Here is a 23,919-nt window from a genome sequence, read left to right on the forward strand (position 1 = left end):
TATTTATGAACTAATAAATATGATTATTTATCATTAATGATAAAATAAGTGTTAAGCGAGAATAAAGGGCTCCAGAGGGATTCGGACCCTGGACCTCCAGTTTACAAGACTGGCGCTCTAACCAACTGAGCTATGGAGCCGATATATTTATGAAATAATAAATATGATTATGTATCATTAACGATAAAACAAGTGTTAAACGAGAATAAAAGGCTCCAGAGGGATTTGTACCCTCGACCTCCAGTTTACTAGACTGGCGCTCTAACCAACTGAGCTATGGAGCCGATATATTTATGAACTAATAAATATGATTATGTATCATTAATGATAAAATAAGTGTTAAACGAGAATAAAAGGCTCCAGAGGGATTCGGACCCTGGACCTCCAGCTTACAAGACTGGCGCTCTACCCAACTGAGCTATGGAGCCGATATATTTATGAAATAATAAATATGATTATGTACCATTAATGATAAAATAAGTGTTAAACGAGAATAAAAGGCTCCAGAGGGATTCGGACCCTCGACCTCCAGTTTACAAGACTGGCGCTCTTACCAACTGAGCTATGGAGCCGATACATTTATCAAATAATAAATATGATTATGTACCATTAATGATAAAATAAGTGTTAAACGAGAATAAAAGCTCCAGAGGGATTCGGACCCTCGACCTCCAGTTTACAAGACTGGCGCTCTTACCAACTGAGCTATGGAGCCGATACATTTATCAAATAATAAATATGATTATGTATCATTAATGATAAAATAAGTGTTAAACGAGAATAAAAGGCTCCAGAGGGATTCGGACCATGGACCTCCAGTTTACAAGACTGGCGCTCTAACCAACTGAGCTATGGAGCCGATATATTTATGAAATAATAAATATGATTATGTATCATTAATGATAAAACAAGTGTTAAACGAGAATAAAAGGCTCTAGAGGGATCTGGACCATGGACCTCCAGTTTACAAGACTGGCGCTCTAACCAACTGAGCTATGGAGCCGATATATTTATGAACTAATAAATATGATTATGTATCATTAATGATAAAATAAGTGTTAAACGAGAATAAAAGGCTCCAGAAGGATTCGGACCCTCGACCTCCAGTTTACAAGACTGGCGCTCTAACCAACTGAGCTATGGAGCTGATATATTTATGAACTAATAAATATGATTATGTATCATTAACGATAAAATAAGTGTTAAACGAGAATAAAAGGCTCCAGAGGGATTCGGACCCTCGACCTCCAGTTTACAAGACTGGCGCTCTAACCAACTGAGCTATGGAGTCGATATATTTATGAACTAATAAATATGATTATCTATCATTAATGATAAAATAAGTGTTAAACGAGAAAAAAGGCCTCCAGAGGGATTCGGACCCTGGACCTCCAGTTTACAAGACTGGTGCTCTTACCAACTGAGCTATGGAGCCGATATATTTATGAAATAATAAATATGATTATGTATCATTAACGATAAAACAAGTGTTAAACGAGAATAAAAGGCTTCAGAGGGATTCGGACCCTGGACCTCCAGTTTACAAGACTGGCGCTCTAACCAACTGAGCTATGGAGCCGATATATTTATGAAATAATAAATATGATTATGTATCATTAACGATAAAACAAGTGTTAAACGAGAATAAAAGGCTCCAGAGGGATTCGGACCCTCGACCTCCAGTTTACTAGACTGGCGCTCTAACCAACTGAGCTATGGAGCCGATATGTTTATGAACTAATAAATATGATTATGTATCATTAATGATAAAATAAGTGTTAAACGAGAATAAAAGGCTCCAGAGGGATTCGGACCCTGGACCTCCAGTTTAGAAGACTGGCGCTCTAACCAACTGAGCTATGGAGCCGATATATTTATGAAATAATAAATATGATTATGTATCATTAATGATAAAATAAGTGTTAAACGAGAATAAAAGGCTCCAGAGGGATTCGGACCCTCGACCTCCATTTTACAAGACTGGCGCTCTAACCAACTGAGCTATGGAGCCGATATATTTATGAAATAATAAATATGATTATGTATCATTAACGATAAAACGAGTGTTAAACGAGAATAAAAGGCTCCAGAGGAATTCGGACCTTCGACCTCCAGTTTACTAGACTGGCGCTCTAACCAACTGAGCTATGGAGCCGATATATTTATGAACTAATAAATATGATTATGTATCATTAATGATAAAACCAGTGTTAAGCGAGAATAAAAGGCTCCAGAGGGATTCGGACCCTCGACCTCCAGTTTGCTAGACTTGCGCTCTAACCAACTGAGCAATGGAGCCGATATATTTATTAAATAATAAATATGATTATGTATCATTAACGATAAAACAAGTGTTAAACGAGAATAACAGGCTCCAGAGGGATTCGGACCCTCGACCTCCAGTATACTAGACTGGCGCTCTAACCAACTGAGCTATGGAGCCGATATATTTATGAAATAATAAATATGATTATGTATCATTAATGATAAAATAAGTGTTAAACGAGAATAAAAGCCTCCAGAGGGATTCGGACACTGGACCTCCAGTTTACAAGACTGGCGCTCTTACCAACTGAGCTATGGAGCCGATATATTTATTAAATAACAAATATGATTATGTATCATTAATGATAAAATAAGTGTTAAACGAGAAATAAGGGCTCAAGAGGGATTCGGACCCTCGACCTCCAGTTTACAAGACTGGCGCTCTAACCAACTGAGCTATGGAGCCGATATATTTATGAACTAATAAATATGATTATGTATCATTAATGATAAAATAAGTGTTAAACGAGAATAAAAGGCTCCAGAAGGATTCGGACCCTGGACCTCCAGTTTACAAGACTGGCGCTCTAACCAACTGAGCTATGGAGCCGATATATTTATGACATAATAAATATGACTATGTATCATTAACGATAAAACAAGAATAAAAGGCTCCAGCGAGATTCGGACCCTCGACCTCCAGTGTACTAGACTGGCGCTCTAACCAAATGAGCTATGGAGCCGATATATTTATGAAATAATAAATATGATTATGTATCATTAATGATAAAACAAGTGTAAAACGAGAATAAAAGGCTCCAGAAGGATTCGGACCCTGGACCCCCAGTTTAAAAGACTGGCGCTCTAACACACTGAGCTATGGAGCTGATACATTTATGAAATAATAAATATGATTATGTATCATTAACGATAAAACAAGTGTTAAACGAGAGTAAAAGGCTCCAGAGGCATTCGGACCCTCGACTCCAGTTTACTAGACTGGCGCTCTAACCAACTGAGCTATGGAGCCGATATATTTATGAAATAATAAATATGATGATGTATCATTAATGATAAAATAAGTGTTAAACGAGAATAAAGGGCTCCAGAGGGATTCGGACCCTGGACCTCCAGTTTAAAAGACTGGCGCTCTAACCAACTGAGCTATGGAGCCGATATATTTATGAAATAATAAATATGATTATGTATCATTAACGATAAAACAAGTGTTAAACGAGAATAAAAGGCGCCAGAGGGATTCGGACCCTCGACCTCCAGTTTAAAAGACTGGCGCTCTAACCAACTGAGCTATGGAGCCGATATATTTATGAACTAATAAATATGATTATGTATCATTAACGATAAAACAAGTGTTAAACGAGAATAAAAGGCTCCGGAGGGATTCGGACCCTCGACCTCCAGTTTACTAGACTGGCGCTCTAACAAACTGAGCTATGGAGCCGATATATTTATGAACTAATAAATATGATTATGTATCATTAATGATAAAATAAGTGTTAAACGAGAATAAAAGGCTCCAGAGGGATTCGGACCCTCGACCTCCAGTTTACTAGACTGGCGCTCTAACCAACTGAGCAATGGAGCCGATATATTTACGAAATAATAAATATGATTATGTATCATTAATGATAAAATAAGTGTTAAACGAGAATAAAAGGCTCCAGAGGGATTCGGACCCTCGACCTCCAGTTTACAAGACTGGCGCTCTTACCAACTCAGCTATGGAGCCGATATATTTGAGAAATAATAAATATGATTATGTATCATTAATGATACAATAAGTGTTAAACGAGAACAAAAGGCTCCAGAGGGATTCGGACCCTGGACCTCCAATTTACAAGACTGGCGCTCTAACCAACTCAGCTATGGAGCCGATATATTTATGAAATAATATATATGATTATGTATCATTAATGATAAAATAAGTGTTAAACGAGAATAAAAGGCTCCAGAGGGATTCGGACCCTCGACCTCCAGTTTACTAGACTGGCGCTCTAACCAACTGAGCTATGGAGCCGATATATGTACGAAATAATAAATATGATTATGTATCATTAATGATAAAATAAGTGTTAAACGAGAATAAAAGGCTCCAGAGGGATTCGGACCCTCGACCTTCAGTTTACAAGACTGGCGCTCTTACCAACTCAGCTATGGAGCCGATATATTTGTGAAATAATAAATATGCTTATGTATCATTAATGATAAAATAAGTGTTAAACGAGAATAAAAGGCTCCAGAGGGATTCGGACCCTCGACCTCCAGTTTACAAGACTGGCGCTCTAACCAACTGAGCTATGGAGCCGATATATTTATTAAATAATATATATGATAATGTATCATTAATGATAAAATAAGTGTTAAACGAGAATAAAAGGCTCCAGAGGGATTCGGACTATGGACCTCCAGTTTACAAGACTGGCGCTCTAACCAACTGAGCTATGGAGCCGATATATTTATGAAATAATAAATATGATTATGTATCATTAATGATAAAACAAGTGTTAAACGAGAATAAAAGGCTCCAGAGGGATTCGGACCCTCGACCTCCAGTGTACAAGACTGGCGTTCTAACCAACTGAGCTATGGTGCCGATATATCTATGAACTAATAAATATGATTATGTATCCTTAATGATAAAATAAGTGTTAAACGAGAATAAAAGGCTCCAGAAGGATTCGGACCCTCGACCTCCAGTTTACAAGACTGGCGCTCTAACCAACTGAGCTATTGAGCCGATATATTTATGAAATAATAAATATGATTATGTATCATTAATGATAAAATAAGTGTTAAACGAGAATAAAAGTCACCAGAAGGATTCGGACCATCGACCTCCAGTTTACAAGACTGGCGCTCTAACCAACTGAGCTATGGAGCCGATATATTTATGAACTAATAAATATGATTATGTATCATTAATGATAAAATGCGTGTTAAACGAGAATAAAAGGCTCGAGAGGGATTCGGACCCTGGACCTCCAGTTTACAAGACTGGCGCTCTAACCAACTGAGCTATGGAGCCGATATATTTATGAAATAATAAATATGATTATGTATCATTAATGATAAAATAAGTGTTAAACGAGAATAAAAGGCTCCAGAGGGATTCGGACCCTCGACCTCCATTTTACAAGACTGGCGCTCTAACCAACTGAGCTATGGAGCCGATATTTTTATGAAATAATAAATATGATTATGTATCATTAACGATAAAACAAGTGTTAAACGAGAATAAAAGGCTCCAGCGGAATTCGGACCCTCGACCTCCAGTTTACTAGACTGGCGCTCTAACCAACTGAGCTATGGAGCCGAAATATTTATGAAATAATAAATATGATTATGTATCATTAATGATAAAACCAGTGTTAAGCGAGAATAAAAGGCTCCAGAGGGATTCGGACCCTCGACCTCCAGTTTGCTAGACTTGCGCTCTAACCAACTGAGCAATGGAGCCGATATATTTATTAAATAATAAATATGATTATGTATCATTAACGATAAAACAAGTGTTAAACGAGAATAACAGGCTCCAGAGGGATTCGGACCCTCGACCTCCAGTATATCAGACTGGCGCTCTAACCAACTGAGCTATGGAGCCGATATATTTAGGAAATAATAAATATGATTATGTATCATTAATGATAAAATAAGTGTTAAACGAGAATAAAAGGCTCCAGAGGGATTCGGACACTGGACCTCCAGTTTACAAGACTGGCGCTCTTACCAACTGAGCTATGGAGCCGATATATTTATGAAATAACAAATATGATTATGTATCATTAATGATAAAATAAGTGTTAAACGAGAATAAAGGGCTCAAGAGGGATTCGGACCCTGGACCTCCAGTTTACAAGACTGGCGCTCTAACACACTGAGCTATGGAGCCGATATATTTATGAACTAATAAATATGATTATGTATCATTAATGATAAAATAAGTGTTAAACGAGAATAAAAGGCTCCAGAAGGATTCGGACCCTGGACCTCCAGTTTACAAGACTGGCGCTCTAACCAACTGAGCTATGGAGCCGATATATTTATGAAATAATAAATATGATTATGTATCATTAATGATAAAACAAGTGTAAAACGAGAATAAAAGGCTCCAGAAGGATTCGGACCCTGGACCTCCAGTTTAAAAGACTGGCGCTCTAACACACTGAGCTATGGAGCTGATACATTTATGAAATAATAAATATGATTATGTATCATTAACGATAAAACAAGTGTTAAACGAGAATAAAAGGCTCCAGAGGGATTCGGACCCTGGACCTCCAGTTTACAAGACTGGCGCTCTAACCAACTGAGCTATGGAGCCGATATATTTATGAAATAATAAATATTATTATGTATCATTAACGATAAAACAAGTGTTAAACGAGAATAAAAGGCGCCAGAGGGATTCGGACCCTCGACCTCCAGTTTAAAAGACTGGCGCTCTAACCAACTGAGATATGGAGCCGATATATTTATGAACTAATAAATATGATTATGTATCATTAACGATAAAACAAGTGTTAAACGAGAATAAAAGGCTCCTGAGGGATTCGGACCCTCGACCTCCAGTTTACTAGACTGGCGCTCTAACAAACTGAGCCATGGAGCCGATATATTTATGAACTAATAAATATGATTATGTATCATTAATGATAAAATAAGTGTTAAACGAGAATAAAAGGCTCCAGAGGGATTCGGACCCTCGACCTCCAGTTTACTAGACTGGCGCTCTAACCAACTGAGCAATGGAGCCGATATATTTATGAACTAATAAATATGATTATGTATCATTAATGATACAATAAGTGTTAAACGAGAATAAAAGTGTCCAGAGGGATTCGGACCCTCGACCTCCAGTTTACAAGACTGGCGCTCTAACCAACTCAGCTATGGAGCCGATATATTTATGAAATAATATATATGATTATGTATCATTAATGATAAAATATGTGTTAAACGAGAATAAAAGGCTCCAGAGGGATTCGGACCCTCGACCTCCAGTTTACTAGACTGGCGCTCTAACCAACTGAGCTATGGAGCCGATATATGTACGAACTAATAAATATGATTATGTATCATTAATGATAAAATAAGTGTTAAACGAGAATAAAAGGCTCCAGAGGGATTCGGACCCTCGACCTTCAGTTTACAAGACTGGCGCTCTTACCAACTCAGCTATGGAGCCGATATATTTATGAAATAATAAATATGATTATGTATCATTAATGATAAAATAAGTGTTAAACGAGAATAAAAGGCACCAGAGGGATTCGGACCCTCGACCTCCAGTTTACAAGACTGGCGCTCTAACCAACTGAGCTATGGAGCCGATATATTTATGAAATAATAAATATGATTATGTATCATTAACGATAAAACAAGTGTTAAGCGAGAATAAAAGGCTCCAGAGGGATTCGGACCCTCGACCTCCAGTTTGCTAGACTTGCGCTCTAACCAACTGAGCAATGGAGCTGATATATTTATTAAATAATAAATATGATTATGTATCATTAAGGATAAAACAAGTGTTAAACGAGAATAACAGGCTCCAGAGGGATTCGGACCCTCGACCTCCAGTGTACAAGACTGGCGTTCTAACCAACTGAGCTATGGAGCCGATATATCTATGAACTAATAAATATGATTATGTATCATTAATGATAAAACAAGTGTAAAACGAGGACAAAAGGCTCCAGAGGGATTCGGACCCTCGACCTCCAGTTTACAAGACTGGCGCTCTAACCAACTGAGCTATGGAGCCGATATATTTATGAACTAATACATATGATTATGTATCATTAACGATAAAACAAGTGTTAAACGAGAATAAAAGGCTCCAGAGGAATTCGGACCCTCGACCTCCAGTTTACAAGACTGGCGCTCTAACCAACTGAGCTATGGAGCCGATATATTTATGAACGAATACATATGATTATGTATCATTAATGATAAAATAAGTGTTAAACGAGAATAAAGGGCTCCAGAGGGATTCGGACCCTGGACCTCCAGTTTAAAAGACTGGCGCTCTAACCAACTGAGCTATGGAGCCGATATATGTATAAAATAATAAATATGACTATGTATCATTAACGATAAAACAAGTGTTAAACGAGAGTAAAAGGCTCCAGAGGAATTCGGACCCTCGACCTCCAGTTTACTAGACTGGCGCTCTAACCAACTGAGCTATGGAGCCGATATATTTATGAAATAATAAATATGATTATGTATCATTAATGATAAAATAAGTGTTAAACGAGAATAAAGGGCTCCAGAGGGATTCGGACCCTGGACCTCCAGTTTACAAGACTGGCGCTCTAACCAACTGAGCTATGGAGCCGATATATTTATGAAATAATAAATATGATTATGTATCATTAACGATAAAACAAGTGTTAAACGAGAATAAAAGGCTCCAGGGGGATTGGGACCCTCGACCCCCAGTGTACTAGACATGCGCTCTAACAAAATGAGGTATGGAGCTTATATATTTATGAACTAATAAATATGATTATGTATCATTAATGATAAAACAAGTGTAAAACGAGAATAAAAGGCTCCAGAGGGATTCGGACCCTTGACCTCCAGTTTACTAGACTGGCGCTCTAACCAACTGAGCTATGGAGCTGATATATTTATGAAATAATAAATATGATTATGTATCATTAATGATAAAATAAGTGTTAAACGAGAATAAAAGTCTCCAGAGGGATTCGGACCCTGAACCTCCAGTTTACAAGACTGGCGCTCTAATCAACTAAGCTATGGAGCCGATATATTAAAGACATAATAAATATTATTATGTATCATATATGATAAAATAAGTGTTAAACGAGAATAAAAGGCTCCAGAGGGATTCGGACCCTGGACCTCCAGTTCACAAGACTGGCGCTCTAACCAACTGAGCTATGGAGCCGATATATTTATGAAATAATAAATATGATTATGTATCATTAATGATACAATAAGTGTTAAACGAGAATAAAAGTGTCCAGAGGGATTCGGACCCTCGACCTCCAGTTTACAAGACTGGCGCTCTAACCAACTCAGCTATGGAGCCGATATATTTATGAAATAATATATATGATTATGTATCATTAATGATAAAATATGTGTTAAACGAGAATAAAAGGCTCCAGAGGGATTCGGACCCTCGACCTCCAGTTTACTAGACTGGCGCTCTAACCAACTGAGCTATGGAGCCGATATATGTACGAACTAATAAATATGATTATGTATCATTAATGATAAAATAAGTGTTAAACGAGAATAAAAGGCTCCAGAGGGATTCGGACCCTCGACCTTCAGTTTACAAGACTGGCGCTCTTACCAACTCAGCTATGGAGCCGATATATTTATGAAATAATAAATATGATTATGTATCATTAATGATAAAATAAGTGTTAAACGAGAATAAAAGGCACCAGAGGGATTCGGACCCTCGACCTCCAGTTTACAAGACTGGCGCTCTAACCAACTGAGCTATGGAGCCGATATATTTATGAAATAATAAATATGATTATGTATCATTAACGATAAAACAAGTGTTAAGCGAGAATAAAAGGCTCCAGAGGGATTCGGACCCTCGACCTCCAGTTTGCTAGACTTGCGCTCTAACCAACTGAGCAATGGAGCTGATATATTTATTAAATAATAAATATGATTATGTATCATTAAGGATAAAACAAGTGTTAAACGAGAATAACAGGCTCCAGAGGGATTCGGACCCTCGACCTCCAGTGTACAAGACTGGCGTTCTAACCAACTGAGCTATGGAGCCGATATATCTATGAACTAATAAATATGATTATGTATCATTAATGATAAAACAAGTGTAAAACGAGGACAAAAGGCTCCAGAGGGATTCGGACCCTCGACCTCCAGTTTACAAGACTGGCGCTCTAACCAACTGAGCTATGGAGCCGATATATTTATGAACTAATACATATGATTATGTATCATTAACGATAAAACAAGTGTTAAACGAGAATAAAAGGCTCCAGAGGAATTCGGACCCTCGACCTCCAGTTTACAAGACTGGCGCTCTAACCAACTGAGCTATGGAGCCGATATATTTATGAACGAATACATATGATTATGTATCATTAATGATAAAATAAGTGTTAAACGAGAATAAAGGGCTCCAGAGGGATTCGGACCCTGGACCTCCAGTTTAAAAGACTGGCGCTCTAACCAACTGAGCTATGGAGCCGATATATGTATAAAATAATAAATATGACTATGTATCATTAACGATAAAACAAGTGTTAAACGAGAGTAAAAGGCTCCAGAGGAATTCGGACCCTCGACCTCCAGTTTACTAGACTGGCGCTCTAACCAACTGAGCTATGGAGCCGATATATTTATGAAATAATAAATATGATTATGTATCATTAATGATAAAATAAGTGTTAAACGAGAATAAAGGGCTCCAGAGGGATTCGGACCCTGGACCTCCAGTTTACAAGACTGGCGCTCTAACCAACTGAGCTATGGAGCCGATATATTTATGAAATAATAAATATGATTATGTATCATTAACGATAAAACAAGTGTTAAACGAGAATAAAAGGCTCCAGGGGGATTGGGACCCTCGACCCCCAGTGTACTAGACATGCGCTCTAACAAAATGAGGTATGGAGCTTATATATTTATGAACTAATAAATATGATTATGTATCATTAATGATAAAACAAGTGTAAAACGAGAATAAAAGGCTTCTGAGGGATTCGGTCCCTGGACCTCCAGTTTACAAGACTGGCGCTCTAACCAACTGAGCTATGGAGCCGATACATTTACGAAATAATAAATATGATTATGTATCATTCACGATAAAACAAGTGTAAACGAGAATAAAAGGCTCCAGAGGGATTTGGACCCTCGACCTCCAGTTTACAAGACTGGCGCTCTAACCAACTGAGCTATGGAGCCGATATATTTATGAACTAATAAATATGATTATGTATCAGTAATGATAAAATAAGTGTTAAACGAGAATAAAAGGCTCCAGAGGGATTCGGACCCTCGACCTCCAGTTTACAAAACTGGCGCTCTAACCAACTGAGCTATGGAGCCGATATATTTATGAAATAATAAATATGATTATGTATCATTAATGATAAAATAGGTGTTAAACGAGAATAAAAGGCTCCAGAGGGGTTCGGACCCTCGACCTCCAGTTTACAAGACTGACGCTCTGACCAACTGAGCTATGAAACCGACATATTTATGAAATAATAAATATGATTATGTATCATTAATGATAAAATAAGTGATAAACGAGATCAAAGGGCTCCAGAGGGATTCGGACCCTCGACCTCCAGTTTACAAGACTGGCGCTCTAACCAACTGAGCTATTGAGCCGATATATTTATGAACTAATACATATGATTATGTATCATTAACGATAAAACAAGTGTTAAACGAGAATAAAAGGCTCCAGAGGGATTCGGACCCTCGACATCCAGTTTACAAGACGAGCGATCTAACCAACTGAGCTATTGAGCCGATATATTTATGAACTAATAAATATGATTATCTATCATTAATGATAAAATAAGTGTTAAACGAGAATAAAAGGCACCAGAGGGATTCGGACTCTCGACCTCCTGTTTACAAGACTGGCGCTCTAACCAACTGAGCTATGGAGCCGATATATTTATGAACTAATAAATATGATTATGTATCATTAATGATAAAATAAGTGTTAAACGAGAATAAAAGGCTCCAGAGGGATTCGGACCCTCGACCTCCAGTTTACAAGACTGGTGCTCTAACCAACGGAGCTATGGAGCCGATATATGTATGAACTAATAAATATGATTATGTATCATTAATGATAAAACAAGTGTAAAACGAGAATAAAAGATCCAGAGGGATTCGGACCCTCGACCTCCAGTTTACAAGACTGGCGCTCTAACCAACTGAGCTATGAAGCCGATATATTTATGATATAATAAATATGATTATGTATCATTAACGATAAAACAAGTGTTAACCGAGAATAAAAGGCTCCAGAGGGATTCGGACCCTCGACCTCCAGTATACTAGACTGGCGCTCTAAACAAATGAGCTATGGAGCCGATATATTTATGAACTAATAAATATGATTATGTATCATTAATGATAAAACAAGTGTTAAACGAGAATAAAAGGCTCAATAGGGATTCGGACCCTATACCTCAAGTTTACAAGACTGGCGCTCTAACCAACTGAGCTATGAAGCCGATATATTTATGAAATAATAAATATGATTATATCATTAACGATAAAACTAGTGTTAAACGAGAATAAAAGGCTCCAGAGGGATTCGGACCCTCGACCTCCAGTATACTAGACTGGCGCTCTAACCAAATTAGCTATGGAGCCGATATATTTATGAACTAATAAATATGATTATGTATCATTAATGATAAAATAAGTGTTAAACGAGAATAAAAGGCTCCAGAGGGATTCGGACCCTGGACCTCCAGTTTACAAGACTGGCGCTCTAACCAACTGAGATATGGAGCCGATATATTTATGAAATAATAAATATGATTATGTATCATTAACGATAAAACAAGTGTTAAACGAGAGTAAAAGGCTCCAGAGGGATTCGGACCCTCGACCTCCAGTTTACTAGACTGGCGCTCGTACACGCTGAGCTATGGAGCCGATATATTTATGAACTAATAAATATGATTATATACCATTAATGATAAAATAAGTGTTAAACGAGAATAAAAGTCTCCAGAGGGATTCGGACCCTGAACCTCCAGTTTACAAGACTGGCGCTCTAATCAACTAAGCTATGGAGCCGATATATTAAAGACATAATAAATATTATTATGTATCATATATGATAAAATAAGTGTTAAACGAGAATAAAAGGCTCCAGAGGGATTCGGACCCTGGACCTCCAGTTCACAAGACTGGCGCTCTAACCAACTGAGCTATGGAGCCGATATATTTATGAAATAATAAATATGATTATGTATCATTAATGATAAAATAAGTGTTAAACGAGAATAAAAGGCTCCAGAGGGATTCGGACCCTGGACCTCCAGTTTACAAGACTGGCGCTCTAACCAACTGAGCTATGGAGCCGATATATTTATGAAATAATCAATATGATTATATATCATTAATGATAAAACAAGTGTTAAACGAGAATAAAAGGCTCCAGAGGGATTCGGACCCTTGACCTCCAGTTTACTAGACTGGCGCTCTAACCAACTGAGCTATGGAGCTGATATATTTATGAAATAATAAATATGATTATGTATCATTAATGATAAAATAAGTGTTAAACGAGAATAAATGGCTCCAGAGGGATTCGGACACTCGACCTCCAGTTTACAAGACTGGCGCTCTAACCAACTGAGCTATGGAGCCGATATATTTATGAACTAATAAATATGAGTATGTATCATTAATGATAAAATAAGTGTTAAACGAGAATAAAAGGCTCCAGAGGGATGCGGACCATGGACCTCCAGTTTACAAGACTGGAACTCTAACCAACTGAGCTATGGAGCCGATATATTTATGAAATAATAAATATGATTATGTATCATAAATGATAAAACAAGTGTTAAACGAGAATAAAAGGCTCCAGAGGGATTCGGACACTCGACCTCCAGTTTACTAGACTGGCGCTCTAACCAACTGAGCTACGGAGCCGATATATTTAGGAACTAATAAATATGATTATGTATCATTAATGATAAAATAAGTGTTAAACGAGAATAAAAGGCCCCAGAGGAATTCGGACCCTGGACCTCCAGCTTACAAGACTGGCGCTCTAACCAACTGAGCTATGGAGCCGAAACATTTATGAAATAATAAATATGATTATGTATCATTAATGATAAAATAAGTGTGTAACGAGAATAAAAGGCTCCAGAGGGATTCGGACCATGGACCTCCAGTTTACAAGACTGGCGCTCTAATCAACTGAGCTATGGAGCCGATATATTTATGAAATAATAAATATGATTATGTATCATTAATGATAAAACAAGTGTTAAACGAGAATAAAAGGCTCCAGAGGGATTCGGACCCTCGACCTCCAGTTTTCAAGACTGGCGCTCTAACCAACTGAGCTATGGAGCCGATATATTTATGAACTAATAAATATGATAATCTATCATTAATGATAAAATAAGTGTTAAACGAGAATAAAAGGCTCCAGAAGGATTCGGACCCTCGACCTCCATTTTACAAGACTGGCGCTCTAACCAACTGAGCTATGGAGCCGATATATTTATGAAATAATAAATATGATTATGTATCATTAACGATAAAACAAGTGTTAAACGAGAATAAAAGGCTTCAGAGGGATTCGGACCCTCGACCTCCAGTGTACTAGACTGGCGCTCTAACCAAATGAGCTATGGAGCCGATATATTTATGAACTAATAAATATGATTATGTATCATTAATGATAAAACAAGTGTAAAACGAGCATAAAAGGCTCCAGAGGGATTCGGACCCTGGACCGCCAGTTTTCAAGACTGGCGCTCTAACCAACTGAGCTATGGAGCCGATATATTTATGAAATAATAAATATGATTATGTATCATTAACGATAAAACAAGTGTTAAACGAGAATAAATGGCTCCAGAGGGATTCGGACCCTCGACCTCCAGTTTACTAGACTGGCGCTCTAACCAACTGAGCTATGGAGCCGATATGTTTATGAACTAATAAATATGATTATGTATCATTAATGATAAAATAAGTGTTAAACGAGAATAAAAGGCTCCAGAGGGATTCGGACCCTGGACCTCCAGTTTACAAGACTGGCGCTCTAACCAACTGAGCTATGGAGCCGATATATTTATTAAATAATAAATATGATTATGTATCATTAATGATAAAATCAGTGTTAAACGAGAATAAAAGGCTCCAGAGGGATTCGGACCCTCGACCTCCAGTTTACAAGACTGGCGCTCTAACCAACTGAGCTATGGAGCAAATATATTTATGAAATAATAAATATGATTATGTATCATTAATGATAAAACCAGTGTTAAGCGAGAATAAAAGGCTCCAGAGGGATTCGGACCCTCGACCTCCAGTTTACTAGACTGGCGCTCTAACCAACTGAGCAATTGAGCCGATATATTTATTAAATAATAAATATGATTATGTATCATTAACGATAAAACAAGTGTTAAACGAGAATAAAAGGCTCCAGAGGGATTCGGACCCTCGACCTCCAGTTTACAAGACTGGCGCTCTAACCAACTGAGCTATGGAGCCGATACATTTATGAACTAATAAATATGATTATGTATCATTAATGATAAAATAAGTGTTAAACGAGAATAAAAGGCTCCAGAAGGATTCGGACCCTGGACCTCCACTTTACAAGACTGGCGCTCAAACCAACTGAGCTATGGAGCCGATATATTTATTAAATAATTAATATGATTATGTATCATTAATGATAAAATAAGTGTTAAACGAGAATAAAAGGCTCCAGAGGGATTCGGACCCTCGACCTCCAGTTTACAAGACTGGCGCTCTAACCAACTGAGCTATGAAGCCGATATATTTATGAAATAATAAATATGATTGTGTATCATCATTGATAAAATAAGTTTTAAACGAGAATAAAAGGCTCCAGAGGGATTCGGACCCTGGACCTCCAGTTTACAAGACTGGCGCTCTAACCCACTGAGCAATGGAGCCGATATATTTATGAAATAATAAATATGATTATGTATCATTAACGATAAAACAAGTGTTAAACGAGAATAAAAGGCTCCCGAGGGATTCGGACCCTCGACCTCCAGTTTGCTAGACTGGAGCTCTAACAAACTGTGCTATGGAGCCGATATATTTATGAAATAATAAATATGATTATGTATCATTAATGATAAAATAAGTGTTAAACGAGAATAAAAGGCTCCAGAGGGATTCGGACCCTGGACCTCTAGTTTACAAGACTGGCGCTCTAACCAACTGAGCTATGGAGCCGATACATTTATGAAATAATAAATATGATTATGTATCATTAATGATAAAATAAGTGTTAAACGAGAATAAAAGGCTCCAGAGGGATTTGGACCCTGGACCTCCAGTTTACAAGACTGGCGCTCTAACCAACTGAGCTATGGAGCCGATATATTTATGAAATAATAAATATGATTATGTATCATTAACGATAAAACAAGTGTAAAACGAGAATAAAAGGCTCCAGAGGTAGTCGGACCCTCGACCTCCAGTTTACTAGACTGGCGCTCTAACCAACTAAGATATGGAGCCGATATATTTATGAAATAATAAATATGATTATGTATCATTAATGATATAACCAGTGTTAAGCGAGAATAAAAGGCTCCAGAGGGATTCGGTCCCTCGACCTCCAGTTTGCTAGACTTGCGCTCTAACCAACTGAGCAATGGAGCTGATATATTTATTAAATAATAAATATGATTATGTATCATTAACGATAAAACAAGTGTTAAACGAGAATAAAAGGCTCCAGAGGAATGCGGACCCTCGACCACCAGTATACTAGACTGGCGCTCTAACCAACTGAGCTATGGAGCCGATATATTTATGAAATAATAAATATGATTATGTATCATTAATGATAAAACAAGTGTTAAACGAGAATAAAAGGCTCCAGAGGGATTCGGACCCTCGAACTCCAGTTTACAAGACTGGCGCTCTTACCAACTGAGCTATGTAGCCGATATATCTATGAAATAATAAATATGATTATGTATCATTAATGATAAAATAAGTGTTAAACGAGAATAAAAGGCTCCAGAGGGATTCGGACCCTGTACCTCCAGTTTACAAGACTGGCGCTCTAACCAACTGAGCTATGGAGCCGATATATTTATGAACTAATAAATATGATTATGTATCATTAATCATAAAATAAGTGTTAAACGAGAATACATGGCCCCAGAAGGAATCGGATCCGTGACCTCCAGTTTACAAGACTGGCGCTCTAACCAACTGAGCTATGGAGCCGATATATTTATGAAATAATAAATATGATTATGTATCATTAATGATAAAATAAGTGTTAAACGAGAATAAAAGGCTCCAGAGGGATTCGGACCCTGGACCTCCAGTTTACAAGACTGGCGCTCTTACCAACTCAGCTATGGAGCCGATATATTTATGAACTAATAAATATGATTATGTATCGTTAATGATAAAATAAGTGTTAAACGAGAATAAAGGGCTCCAGAGAAATTCGGACCCTCGACCTCCAGTTTACTAGACTTGCGCTCTAACCAACTGAGCTATGGAGCTGATATATTTATTAAATAATAAGTATGATTATGTATCATTAATGATAAAATAAGTGTTAAACGAGAATAAAAGGCTCCAGAGGGATTCGGACCCTTGACCTCCAGTTTACAAGACTGGCGCTCTTACCAACTGAGCTATGGAGCCGATATATTTATGAAATAATAAATATGATTATGTATCATTAATGATAAAATAAGTGTTAACCGAGAATAAAAGGCTCCAGAGGGATTCGGACCCTCGACCTCCTGTTTACAAGACTGGCGCTCTAACCAACTGAGCTATGGAGCCGATATATTTATGAAATAATAAATATGATTATGTATCATTAATGATAAAACAAGTGTTAAACGAGAATAAAAGGCTCCAGAGGGATTCGGACCCTCGACCTCCAGTTTACTAGACTGGCGCTCTAACCAACTGAGCTTTGGAGCCGATATATGCATGAAATAATAAATATGATTGTGTATCATTAACGATAAAACAAGTGTTAAACGAGAATAAAAGGCTCCAGAGGGATTCGGACCCTCGACCTCCAATTTACGAGACTGGCGCTCTAACCAACTGAGCTATGGAGCCGATATATGCATGAAATAATAAATATGATTGTGTATCATTAATGATAAAACAAGTGTTAAACGAGAATAAAAGGCTCCAGAGGGATTCGGACCCTGGACCTCCAGTTTATAAGACTGGCGATCAAACCAACTGAGATATGGAGCCCATATATTTATGAAATAATAAATATGATTATGTATCATTAACGATAAAACAAGTGTTAAACGAGAATAAAAGGCTCCAGAGGGATTCGGACCCTCGACATCCAGTTTACTAGACTGGCGCTCTAACACGCTGAGCTATGGAGCCGATATATTTATGAAATAATAAATATGATTATGTATCATTAATGATAAAATAAGTGTTAAACGAGAATAAAAGGCTCCAGAGGGATTCGGACCCTGGACCTCCAGTTTACAAGACTGGCGCTCTAACCAACTAAGCTATGGAGCCGACATATTTAAGAAATAATAATTATGATTATGTATCATATATGATAAAATAAGTGTTAAACGAGAACAAAAGGCTCCAGAGGGATTCGGACCATGGACCTCCAGTTTACAAGACTGGCGCTCTCACCAACTGAGCTATGGAGCCGATATATTTATGAAATAATAAATATGATTATGTATCATTAATGATAAAATAAGTGCTAAACGAGAATAGAAGGCTCCAGAGGGATTCGGACACTGGACCTCCAGTTTACAAGACTGGCGCTCTAACCAACTGAGCTATGGAGCCGATATATTTATGAAATAATAAATATGATTATCTATCATTAATGATAAAACAAGTGTTAAACGAGAATAAAAGGCTCCAGAGGGATTCGGACCATGGACCTCCAGTTTACAAGACTGGCGCTCTAACACACTGAGCTATGGAGCCGATAAATCTGGTAACTAATAAATATGATTATGTATCATTAATGATAAAATAAGTGTAAAACGAGTATAAAAGGCTCCAGAGGGATTCGGACCCTCGACCTCCAGTTTACAAGACTGGCGCTCTAACCAACTGAGCTATGGAGCCGATATATTTATGAAATAATAAATATGATTATGTATCATTAATGATAAAACAAGTGTTAAACGAGAATCAAAGGCTCCAGAGGGATTCGGACCCTGGACCTCCAGTTTACAAGACTGGCGCTCTAACCAACTGAGCTATGGAGCCGATATATTTATGAACTAATAAATATGATTATGTATCATTAATGATAAAATAAGTGTTAAACGAGAATAAAAGGCTCCAGAGGGATTCGGACCATGGACCTCCAGTTTACAAGACTGGCGCTCTAACCAACTGAGCTATGGAGCCGATATATTTATGAAATAATAAATATGATTATGTATCATTAATGATAAAAAAAGTGTTAAACGAGAATAAAAGGCTCCAGAGGGATTCGGACCCTCGACCTCCAATTTACAAGACTGGCGCTCTAACCAACTGAGTTATGGAGCCGATATATTTATGAACTAATAAATATGATTATGTATCATTAATGATAAAATAAGTTTTAAACGAGAATAAAAGGCTCCAGAGGGATACGGACCCTCGACCTCCAGTTTACAAGACTGGCGCTCTAACCAACTGAACTATGGAGCCGATATATTTATGAAATAATAAATATCATTATGTATCATTAATGATAAAATAAGTGTTAAACGAGAATAAAAGGCTCCAGAGGGAGTCGGACCCTCGACCCCCAGTTTACAAGACTGGCGCTCTAACCAACTGAGCTATGGAGCTGATATATTTATGACCTAATAAATATGATTTTGTATCATTAATGATAAAATAAGTGTTAAACGAGAATAAAGGGCTCCAGAGGGATTCGGACCCTGGACTTCCAGTTCACAAGACTGGCGCTCTAACCAACTGAGGTATGGAGCCGATATATGTATGAAATAATAAATATGATTATGTATCATTAATGATAAAACAAGTGTAAAACGAGAATAAAAGGCTCCAGAGGGATTCGGACCCTGGACCTCCAGTTTAAAAGACTGGCGCTCTAACCAACTTAGCTATGGAGCCGATATATTTATGAAATAATAAATATGATTATGTATCATTAACGATAAAACAAGTGTTAAACGAGAATAAAAGGCTCCAGAGGGATTCGGACCCTCGACCTCCAATTTACTAGACTGGCGCTCTAACCAACTGAGCTATGGAGCCGATATATTTATGAAATAATAAATATGATTATGTATCATTAATGATAAAACAAGTGTTAAACGAGAATAAAAGACTCCAAAGGGATTCGGACCCTCGACCTCCAGTATACTAGACTTGCGCTCAAACCAAATTAGCTCTGGAGCCGATATATTTATGAACTTATAAATATGATTATGTATCATTAATGATAAAACAAGTGTTAAACGAGAATAAAGGGCTTCATAGGAATTCGGACCTGGACCTCCAGTTTACAAGACTGGCGCTCTACCCAACTGAGCTATGGAGCCGATATATTTATGTAATAATAAATATGATTATGTATCATTAACGATAAAACAATTGTTAAACGAGAATAAAAGGCTCCAGAGGGATTCGGACCTTCGACCTCCAGTTTACTAGACTGGCGCTCTAACCAAGTGAGTTATGGAGCCGATATATTTATGAACTAATAAATATGATTATGTATCATTAATGATAAAATAAGTGTTAAACGAGAATAAAAGGCTCCAGAGGGATTCGGACCCTGGACCTCCAGTTTACAAGACTGGCGCTCTAACCAACTGAGCTATGGAGCCGATGTATTTATGAAATAATACATATGATTATGTATCATTAATGATAAAATAAGTATTAAACGAGAATAAAAGGCTCCAGAGGGATTCGGACCCTCGACCTCCAGTTTACAAGACTGGCGCTCTAACCAACTGAGCTATGGAGCCGATATATTTATGAAATAATAAATATAATTATGTATCATTAACGATAAAACAAGTGTTACACGAGAATAAAAGGCCCCAGGGGGATTCGTACCCTCGACCTCCAGTTTACAAGACTGGCGCTCTAACCAACTGAGCTATGGAGCCGATATATTTATGAACTAATAAATATCATTATGTATCATTAATGATAAAATAAGTGTTAAACGAGAATAAAAGGCTCCAGAGGGATTCGGACCCTCGACCTCCAGTTTACAAGACTGGCGCTCTTACCAACTGAGCTATGGAGCCGATATATTTATGAAATAATAAATATGATTGTGTATCATTAATGATAAAACAAGTGTTAAACGAGAATAAAAGACTCCAGAGGGGTGCGGGCCCTCGACATCCAGTTTACAAGACTGGCGCACTAACCAACTGAGCTATGCAGCCGATATATTTATGAACTAATAAATATGATTATGTATCATTAATGATAAAATAAGTGTTAAACGAGAATAAAAGGCTCCAGAGGGATTCGGACCATCGACCTCCAGTTTACAAGACTGGCGCTCTAACCAACTGAGCTATGGAGCCGATATATTTATGAACTAATAAATATGATTATCTATCATTAATGATAAAATAAGTGTTAAACGAGAATAAAAGGCTCCAGATGGATTCGGACCCTGGACCTCCAGCTTACAAGACTGGCGCTCTAACAAACTGAGCTATGGAGCCGATATATTTATGAAAAAATAAATATGATTATGTACCATTAAGGATAAAATACGTGTTAAACGAGAATAAAAGGCTCCAGAACGATTCGGACCCTCGACCTCCAGTTTACAAGACTGGCGCTCTAACACACTGAGCTATGGAAGAGATATATTTATGAACTAATAAATATTATTATGTATCATTAATGATAAAACAAGTGTAAAACGAGAATAAAAGGCTCCAGAGGGAGTCGGACCTTGGACCTCCAGTTTACAAGACTGGCGCTCTAACCAACTAAGCTATGGAGCCGATATATTTATGAAATAATAAATATGATTATGTATCATTAACGATAAAACAAGTGTTAAACGAGAATAAAAGGCTCCAGAGGGATTCGGACCCTCGACCTCCAGTTGACTAGACTGGCGCTCTAACCAACTCAGCTATGGAGCCGATATGTTTATGAACTAATAAATATGATTATGTATCATTAATGATAAAATAAGTGTTAAACGAGAATAAAAGGCTCCAGAGGGATTCGGACCCTCGACCTCCAGTTTACAAGACTGGCGCTCTAACCAACTGAGCTATGGAGCCGATAGATTTATGAAATAGTAAATATGATTATGTATCATTAATGATAAAATAAGTGTTAAACGAGAATAAAAGGCTCCAGAGGGATTCGGACCCTCGACCTCCAGTTTACAAGACTGGCGCTCTAACCAACTGAGCTATGGAGCCGATATATTTATGACATAATAAATATGACTATGTATCATTAACGATAAAACAAGAATAAAAGGCTCCAGAGGGATTCGGACCCTCGACCTCCAGTGTACTAAACTGGCGCTCTAACCAAAGGAGCTATGGAGCCGATATATTTATGAAAAAATAAATATGATTATGTATCATTAATGATAAAACAAGTGTAAAACGAGAATAAAAGGCTCCAGAAGGATTCGGACCCTGGACCTCCAGTTTAAAAGACTGGCGCTCTAACACACTGAGCTATGGAGCCGATATATTTATGAAATAATAAATATGATTATGTATCATTAACGATCAAACAAGTGTTAAACGAGAATAAAAGGCTCCAGAGGGTTTCGGACCCTCGACCTCCTGTATACTAGACTGGCGCCCTAACCAACTGAGCTATGGAACCGATATATTTATGAACTAATAAATATGATTATGTATCATTAATGATAAAATAAGTGTTAAACGAGAATAAAAGGCTCCAGAGGGATTCGGACCCTCGACCTCCAGTTTACAAGACTGGCGCTCTAACCAACTGAGCTATGGAGCCGATATATTTATGAAATAATAAATATTATTATGTACCATTAACGATAAAACAAGTGTTAAACGAGAATAAAAGGCGCCAGAGGGATTCGGACCCTGGACCTCCAGCTTACAAGACTGGCGCTCTAACAAACTGAGCTATGGAGCCGATATATTTATGAAATAATAAATATGATTATGTACCATTAATGATAAAATAAGTGTTAAACGAGAATAAAAGGCTCCAGAACGATTCGGACCCTCGACCTCCAGTTTACAAGACTGGCGCTCTAACCAACTGAGCTATGGAGCCGATATATTTATGAACTAATAAATATTATTATGTATCATTAATGATAAAATAAGTGTTAAACGAGATTAAAAGGCTCCAGAGGGATTCGGACCCTCGACCTCCAGTTTACAAGACTGGCGCTCTTACCAAATGAACTATGGAGCCGGTATATTTATGAAATAATAAATATGATTATGTATCATTAATGATAAAACAAGTGTAAAACGAGAATAAAAGGCTCCAGAGGGATTCGGACCCTGGACCTCCAGTTTACAAGACTGGCGCTCTAACCAACTAAGCTATGGAGCCGATATATTTATGAAATAATAAATATGATTATGTATCATTAACGATAAAACAAGTGTTAAACGAGAATAAAAGGCTCCAGAGGGATTCGGACCCTCGACCTCCAGTTTACTAGACTGGCGCTCAAACCAACTGAGCTATGGAGCCGATAGATTTATGAAATAGTAAATATGATTATGTATCATTAATGATAAAATAAGTGTTAAACGAGAATAAAAGGCTCCAGAGGGATTCGGACCCTCGACCTCCAGTTTACAAGACTGGCGCTCTAACCAACTGAGCTATGGAGCCGATAGATTTATGAAATAGTAAATATGATTATGTATCATTAATGATAAA

At 37.4% G+C, this 23,919-nt stretch overlaps 57 non-coding genes across 57 annotated transcripts; all 57 read right to left on the bottom strand.

Moving 5' to 3' along the window:
* Window positions 1-66: 66 nt before the first annotated feature.
* Window positions 67-140, bottom strand: Trnat-ugu (transfer RNA threonine (anticodon UGU)). Its single transcript has one exon. It is a non-coding gene; the product is annotated as a tRNA-Thr (tRNA).
* Window positions 141-498: 358 nt separating this feature from the next.
* Window positions 499-572, bottom strand: Trnat-ugu (transfer RNA threonine (anticodon UGU)). The gene has a single exon. It is a non-coding gene; the product is annotated as a tRNA-Thr (tRNA).
* A 69-nt stretch (window positions 573-641) lies between these two features.
* On the bottom strand, window positions 642-715 carry Trnat-ugu (transfer RNA threonine (anticodon UGU)). Its single transcript has one exon. It is a non-coding gene; the product is annotated as a tRNA-Thr (tRNA).
* A 934-nt stretch (window positions 716-1,649) lies between these two features.
* Window positions 1,650-1,723, bottom strand: Trnat-agu (transfer RNA threonine (anticodon AGU)). Its single transcript has one exon. It is a non-coding gene; the product is annotated as a tRNA-Thr (tRNA).
* Window positions 1,724-1,793: 70 nt separating this feature from the next.
* On the bottom strand, window positions 1,794-1,867 carry Trnar-ucu (transfer RNA arginine (anticodon UCU)). The gene has a single exon. It is a non-coding gene; the product is annotated as a tRNA-Arg (tRNA).
* Window positions 1,868-2,225: 358 nt separating this feature from the next.
* Window positions 2,226-2,299, bottom strand: Trnaa-agc (transfer RNA alanine (anticodon AGC)). The gene has a single exon. It is a non-coding gene; the product is annotated as a tRNA-Ala (tRNA).
* A 70-nt stretch (window positions 2,300-2,369) lies between these two features.
* Trnat-agu (transfer RNA threonine (anticodon AGU)) lies at window positions 2,370-2,443 on the bottom strand. Its single transcript has one exon. It is a non-coding gene; the product is annotated as a tRNA-Thr (tRNA).
* Window positions 2,444-3,365: 922 nt separating this feature from the next.
* Window positions 3,366-3,439, bottom strand: Trnak-uuu (transfer RNA lysine (anticodon UUU)). The gene has a single exon. It is a non-coding gene; the product is annotated as a tRNA-Lys (tRNA).
* Window positions 3,440-3,509: 70 nt separating this feature from the next.
* On the bottom strand, window positions 3,510-3,583 carry Trnak-uuu (transfer RNA lysine (anticodon UUU)). The gene has a single exon. It is a non-coding gene; the product is annotated as a tRNA-Lys (tRNA).
* Window positions 3,584-4,229: 646 nt separating this feature from the next.
* On the bottom strand, window positions 4,230-4,303 carry Trnat-agu (transfer RNA threonine (anticodon AGU)). Its single transcript has one exon. It is a non-coding gene; the product is annotated as a tRNA-Thr (tRNA).
* Window positions 4,304-4,517: 214 nt separating this feature from the next.
* Trnat-ugu (transfer RNA threonine (anticodon UGU)) lies at window positions 4,518-4,591 on the bottom strand. Its single transcript has one exon. It is a non-coding gene; the product is annotated as a tRNA-Thr (tRNA).
* Window positions 4,592-5,669: 1,078 nt separating this feature from the next.
* Trnaa-agc (transfer RNA alanine (anticodon AGC)) lies at window positions 5,670-5,743 on the bottom strand. Its single transcript has one exon. It is a non-coding gene; the product is annotated as a tRNA-Ala (tRNA).
* Window positions 5,744-5,813: 70 nt separating this feature from the next.
* Trnai-gau (transfer RNA isoleucine (anticodon GAU)) lies at window positions 5,814-5,887 on the bottom strand. Its single transcript has one exon. It is a non-coding gene; the product is annotated as a tRNA-Ile (tRNA).
* Window positions 5,888-6,533: 646 nt separating this feature from the next.
* On the bottom strand, window positions 6,534-6,607 carry Trnat-ugu (transfer RNA threonine (anticodon UGU)). Its single transcript has one exon. It is a non-coding gene; the product is annotated as a tRNA-Thr (tRNA).
* Window positions 6,608-6,677: 70 nt separating this feature from the next.
* Window positions 6,678-6,751, bottom strand: Trnak-uuu (transfer RNA lysine (anticodon UUU)). Its single transcript has one exon. It is a non-coding gene; the product is annotated as a tRNA-Lys (tRNA).
* A 502-nt stretch (window positions 6,752-7,253) lies between these two features.
* Trnat-agu (transfer RNA threonine (anticodon AGU)) lies at window positions 7,254-7,327 on the bottom strand. Its single transcript has one exon. It is a non-coding gene; the product is annotated as a tRNA-Thr (tRNA).
* Window positions 7,328-7,541: 214 nt separating this feature from the next.
* On the bottom strand, window positions 7,542-7,615 carry Trnat-ugu (transfer RNA threonine (anticodon UGU)). Its single transcript has one exon. It is a non-coding gene; the product is annotated as a tRNA-Thr (tRNA).
* Window positions 7,616-7,685: 70 nt separating this feature from the next.
* Trnaa-agc (transfer RNA alanine (anticodon AGC)) lies at window positions 7,686-7,759 on the bottom strand. Its single transcript has one exon. It is a non-coding gene; the product is annotated as a tRNA-Ala (tRNA).
* A 214-nt stretch (window positions 7,760-7,973) lies between these two features.
* Trnat-ugu (transfer RNA threonine (anticodon UGU)) lies at window positions 7,974-8,047 on the bottom strand. The gene has a single exon. It is a non-coding gene; the product is annotated as a tRNA-Thr (tRNA).
* A 70-nt stretch (window positions 8,048-8,117) lies between these two features.
* On the bottom strand, window positions 8,118-8,191 carry Trnat-ugu (transfer RNA threonine (anticodon UGU)). Its single transcript has one exon. It is a non-coding gene; the product is annotated as a tRNA-Thr (tRNA).
* A 70-nt stretch (window positions 8,192-8,261) lies between these two features.
* On the bottom strand, window positions 8,262-8,335 carry Trnak-uuu (transfer RNA lysine (anticodon UUU)). The gene has a single exon. It is a non-coding gene; the product is annotated as a tRNA-Lys (tRNA).
* Window positions 8,336-8,549: 214 nt separating this feature from the next.
* Window positions 8,550-8,623, bottom strand: Trnat-ugu (transfer RNA threonine (anticodon UGU)). The gene has a single exon. It is a non-coding gene; the product is annotated as a tRNA-Thr (tRNA).
* Window positions 8,624-9,125: 502 nt separating this feature from the next.
* Window positions 9,126-9,199, bottom strand: Trnat-ugu (transfer RNA threonine (anticodon UGU)). Its single transcript has one exon. It is a non-coding gene; the product is annotated as a tRNA-Thr (tRNA).
* Window positions 9,200-9,413: 214 nt separating this feature from the next.
* Trnat-agu (transfer RNA threonine (anticodon AGU)) lies at window positions 9,414-9,487 on the bottom strand. Its single transcript has one exon. It is a non-coding gene; the product is annotated as a tRNA-Thr (tRNA).
* Window positions 9,488-9,701: 214 nt separating this feature from the next.
* Trnat-ugu (transfer RNA threonine (anticodon UGU)) lies at window positions 9,702-9,775 on the bottom strand. The gene has a single exon. It is a non-coding gene; the product is annotated as a tRNA-Thr (tRNA).
* A 70-nt stretch (window positions 9,776-9,845) lies between these two features.
* Window positions 9,846-9,919, bottom strand: Trnaa-agc (transfer RNA alanine (anticodon AGC)). The gene has a single exon. It is a non-coding gene; the product is annotated as a tRNA-Ala (tRNA).
* Window positions 9,920-10,133: 214 nt separating this feature from the next.
* On the bottom strand, window positions 10,134-10,207 carry Trnat-ugu (transfer RNA threonine (anticodon UGU)). Its single transcript has one exon. It is a non-coding gene; the product is annotated as a tRNA-Thr (tRNA).
* Window positions 10,208-10,277: 70 nt separating this feature from the next.
* Window positions 10,278-10,351, bottom strand: Trnat-ugu (transfer RNA threonine (anticodon UGU)). Its single transcript has one exon. It is a non-coding gene; the product is annotated as a tRNA-Thr (tRNA).
* Window positions 10,352-10,421: 70 nt separating this feature from the next.
* On the bottom strand, window positions 10,422-10,495 carry Trnak-uuu (transfer RNA lysine (anticodon UUU)). The gene has a single exon. It is a non-coding gene; the product is annotated as a tRNA-Lys (tRNA).
* Window positions 10,496-10,709: 214 nt separating this feature from the next.
* Window positions 10,710-10,783, bottom strand: Trnat-ugu (transfer RNA threonine (anticodon UGU)). Its single transcript has one exon. It is a non-coding gene; the product is annotated as a tRNA-Thr (tRNA).
* A 357-nt stretch (window positions 10,784-11,140) lies between these two features.
* Trnat-ugu (transfer RNA threonine (anticodon UGU)) lies at window positions 11,141-11,214 on the bottom strand. Its single transcript has one exon. It is a non-coding gene; the product is annotated as a tRNA-Thr (tRNA).
* Window positions 11,215-11,284: 70 nt separating this feature from the next.
* Window positions 11,285-11,358, bottom strand: Trnat-ugu (transfer RNA threonine (anticodon UGU)). Its single transcript has one exon. It is a non-coding gene; the product is annotated as a tRNA-Thr (tRNA).
* Window positions 11,359-13,153: 1,795 nt separating this feature from the next.
* Window positions 13,154-13,227, bottom strand: Trnat-ugu (transfer RNA threonine (anticodon UGU)). Its single transcript has one exon. It is a non-coding gene; the product is annotated as a tRNA-Thr (tRNA).
* A 70-nt stretch (window positions 13,228-13,297) lies between these two features.
* On the bottom strand, window positions 13,298-13,371 carry Trnat-ugu (transfer RNA threonine (anticodon UGU)). The gene has a single exon. It is a non-coding gene; the product is annotated as a tRNA-Thr (tRNA).
* Window positions 13,372-13,585: 214 nt separating this feature from the next.
* Trnat-ugu (transfer RNA threonine (anticodon UGU)) lies at window positions 13,586-13,659 on the bottom strand. The gene has a single exon. It is a non-coding gene; the product is annotated as a tRNA-Thr (tRNA).
* A 646-nt stretch (window positions 13,660-14,305) lies between these two features.
* Trnas-uga (transfer RNA serine (anticodon UGA)) lies at window positions 14,306-14,379 on the bottom strand. The gene has a single exon. It is a non-coding gene; the product is annotated as a tRNA-Ser (tRNA).
* Window positions 14,380-14,737: 358 nt separating this feature from the next.
* Trnas-uga (transfer RNA serine (anticodon UGA)) lies at window positions 14,738-14,811 on the bottom strand. The gene has a single exon. It is a non-coding gene; the product is annotated as a tRNA-Ser (tRNA).
* A 70-nt stretch (window positions 14,812-14,881) lies between these two features.
* Trnat-agu (transfer RNA threonine (anticodon AGU)) lies at window positions 14,882-14,955 on the bottom strand. Its single transcript has one exon. It is a non-coding gene; the product is annotated as a tRNA-Thr (tRNA).
* A 70-nt stretch (window positions 14,956-15,025) lies between these two features.
* On the bottom strand, window positions 15,026-15,099 carry Trnat-ugu (transfer RNA threonine (anticodon UGU)). Its single transcript has one exon. It is a non-coding gene; the product is annotated as a tRNA-Thr (tRNA).
* Window positions 15,100-15,457: 358 nt separating this feature from the next.
* Window positions 15,458-15,531, bottom strand: Trnat-ugu (transfer RNA threonine (anticodon UGU)). The gene has a single exon. It is a non-coding gene; the product is annotated as a tRNA-Thr (tRNA).
* A 214-nt stretch (window positions 15,532-15,745) lies between these two features.
* On the bottom strand, window positions 15,746-15,819 carry Trnat-ugu (transfer RNA threonine (anticodon UGU)). Its single transcript has one exon. It is a non-coding gene; the product is annotated as a tRNA-Thr (tRNA).
* A 502-nt stretch (window positions 15,820-16,321) lies between these two features.
* Window positions 16,322-16,395, bottom strand: Trnat-ugu (transfer RNA threonine (anticodon UGU)). Its single transcript has one exon. It is a non-coding gene; the product is annotated as a tRNA-Thr (tRNA).
* A 1,222-nt stretch (window positions 16,396-17,617) lies between these two features.
* Window positions 17,618-17,691, bottom strand: Trnat-ugu (transfer RNA threonine (anticodon UGU)). Its single transcript has one exon. It is a non-coding gene; the product is annotated as a tRNA-Thr (tRNA).
* A 70-nt stretch (window positions 17,692-17,761) lies between these two features.
* On the bottom strand, window positions 17,762-17,835 carry Trnat-ugu (transfer RNA threonine (anticodon UGU)). Its single transcript has one exon. It is a non-coding gene; the product is annotated as a tRNA-Thr (tRNA).
* Window positions 17,836-18,049: 214 nt separating this feature from the next.
* Window positions 18,050-18,123, bottom strand: Trnat-cgu (transfer RNA threonine (anticodon CGU)). The gene has a single exon. It is a non-coding gene; the product is annotated as a tRNA-Thr (tRNA).
* A 934-nt stretch (window positions 18,124-19,057) lies between these two features.
* Window positions 19,058-19,131, bottom strand: Trnat-ugu (transfer RNA threonine (anticodon UGU)). The gene has a single exon. It is a non-coding gene; the product is annotated as a tRNA-Thr (tRNA).
* Window positions 19,132-19,201: 70 nt separating this feature from the next.
* Window positions 19,202-19,275, bottom strand: Trnat-ugu (transfer RNA threonine (anticodon UGU)). Its single transcript has one exon. It is a non-coding gene; the product is annotated as a tRNA-Thr (tRNA).
* Window positions 19,276-20,065: 790 nt separating this feature from the next.
* Window positions 20,066-20,139, bottom strand: Trnak-uuu (transfer RNA lysine (anticodon UUU)). The gene has a single exon. It is a non-coding gene; the product is annotated as a tRNA-Lys (tRNA).
* Window positions 20,140-20,784: 645 nt separating this feature from the next.
* Window positions 20,785-20,858, bottom strand: Trnat-ugu (transfer RNA threonine (anticodon UGU)). The gene has a single exon. It is a non-coding gene; the product is annotated as a tRNA-Thr (tRNA).
* Window positions 20,859-20,928: 70 nt separating this feature from the next.
* Window positions 20,929-21,002, bottom strand: Trnat-ugu (transfer RNA threonine (anticodon UGU)). Its single transcript has one exon. It is a non-coding gene; the product is annotated as a tRNA-Thr (tRNA).
* A 70-nt stretch (window positions 21,003-21,072) lies between these two features.
* On the bottom strand, window positions 21,073-21,146 carry Trnat-ugu (transfer RNA threonine (anticodon UGU)). Its single transcript has one exon. It is a non-coding gene; the product is annotated as a tRNA-Thr (tRNA).
* A 70-nt stretch (window positions 21,147-21,216) lies between these two features.
* On the bottom strand, window positions 21,217-21,290 carry Trnat-ugu (transfer RNA threonine (anticodon UGU)). Its single transcript has one exon. It is a non-coding gene; the product is annotated as a tRNA-Thr (tRNA).
* Window positions 21,291-22,224: 934 nt separating this feature from the next.
* Window positions 22,225-22,298, bottom strand: Trnat-ugu (transfer RNA threonine (anticodon UGU)). The gene has a single exon. It is a non-coding gene; the product is annotated as a tRNA-Thr (tRNA).
* A 70-nt stretch (window positions 22,299-22,368) lies between these two features.
* On the bottom strand, window positions 22,369-22,442 carry Trnat-ugu (transfer RNA threonine (anticodon UGU)). Its single transcript has one exon. It is a non-coding gene; the product is annotated as a tRNA-Thr (tRNA).
* A 203-nt stretch (window positions 22,443-22,645) lies between these two features.
* Window positions 22,646-22,719, bottom strand: Trnak-uuu (transfer RNA lysine (anticodon UUU)). Its single transcript has one exon. It is a non-coding gene; the product is annotated as a tRNA-Lys (tRNA).
* Window positions 22,720-22,933: 214 nt separating this feature from the next.
* Window positions 22,934-23,007, bottom strand: Trnat-ugu (transfer RNA threonine (anticodon UGU)). Its single transcript has one exon. It is a non-coding gene; the product is annotated as a tRNA-Thr (tRNA).
* A 790-nt stretch (window positions 23,008-23,797) lies between these two features.
* On the bottom strand, window positions 23,798-23,871 carry Trnat-ugu (transfer RNA threonine (anticodon UGU)). Its single transcript has one exon. It is a non-coding gene; the product is annotated as a tRNA-Thr (tRNA).
* Between the last annotated feature and the right edge of the window lie 48 nt (window positions 23,872-23,919).

This window comes from Euprymna scolopes, chromosome 11 (assembly GCF_053919585.1).
Source record: "Euprymna scolopes isolate OS-2025 chromosome 11, ASM5391958v1, whole genome shotgun sequence".
NCBI classification, from domain to species: domain Eukaryota; kingdom Metazoa; phylum Mollusca; class Cephalopoda; order Sepiida; family Sepiolidae; genus Euprymna; species Euprymna scolopes.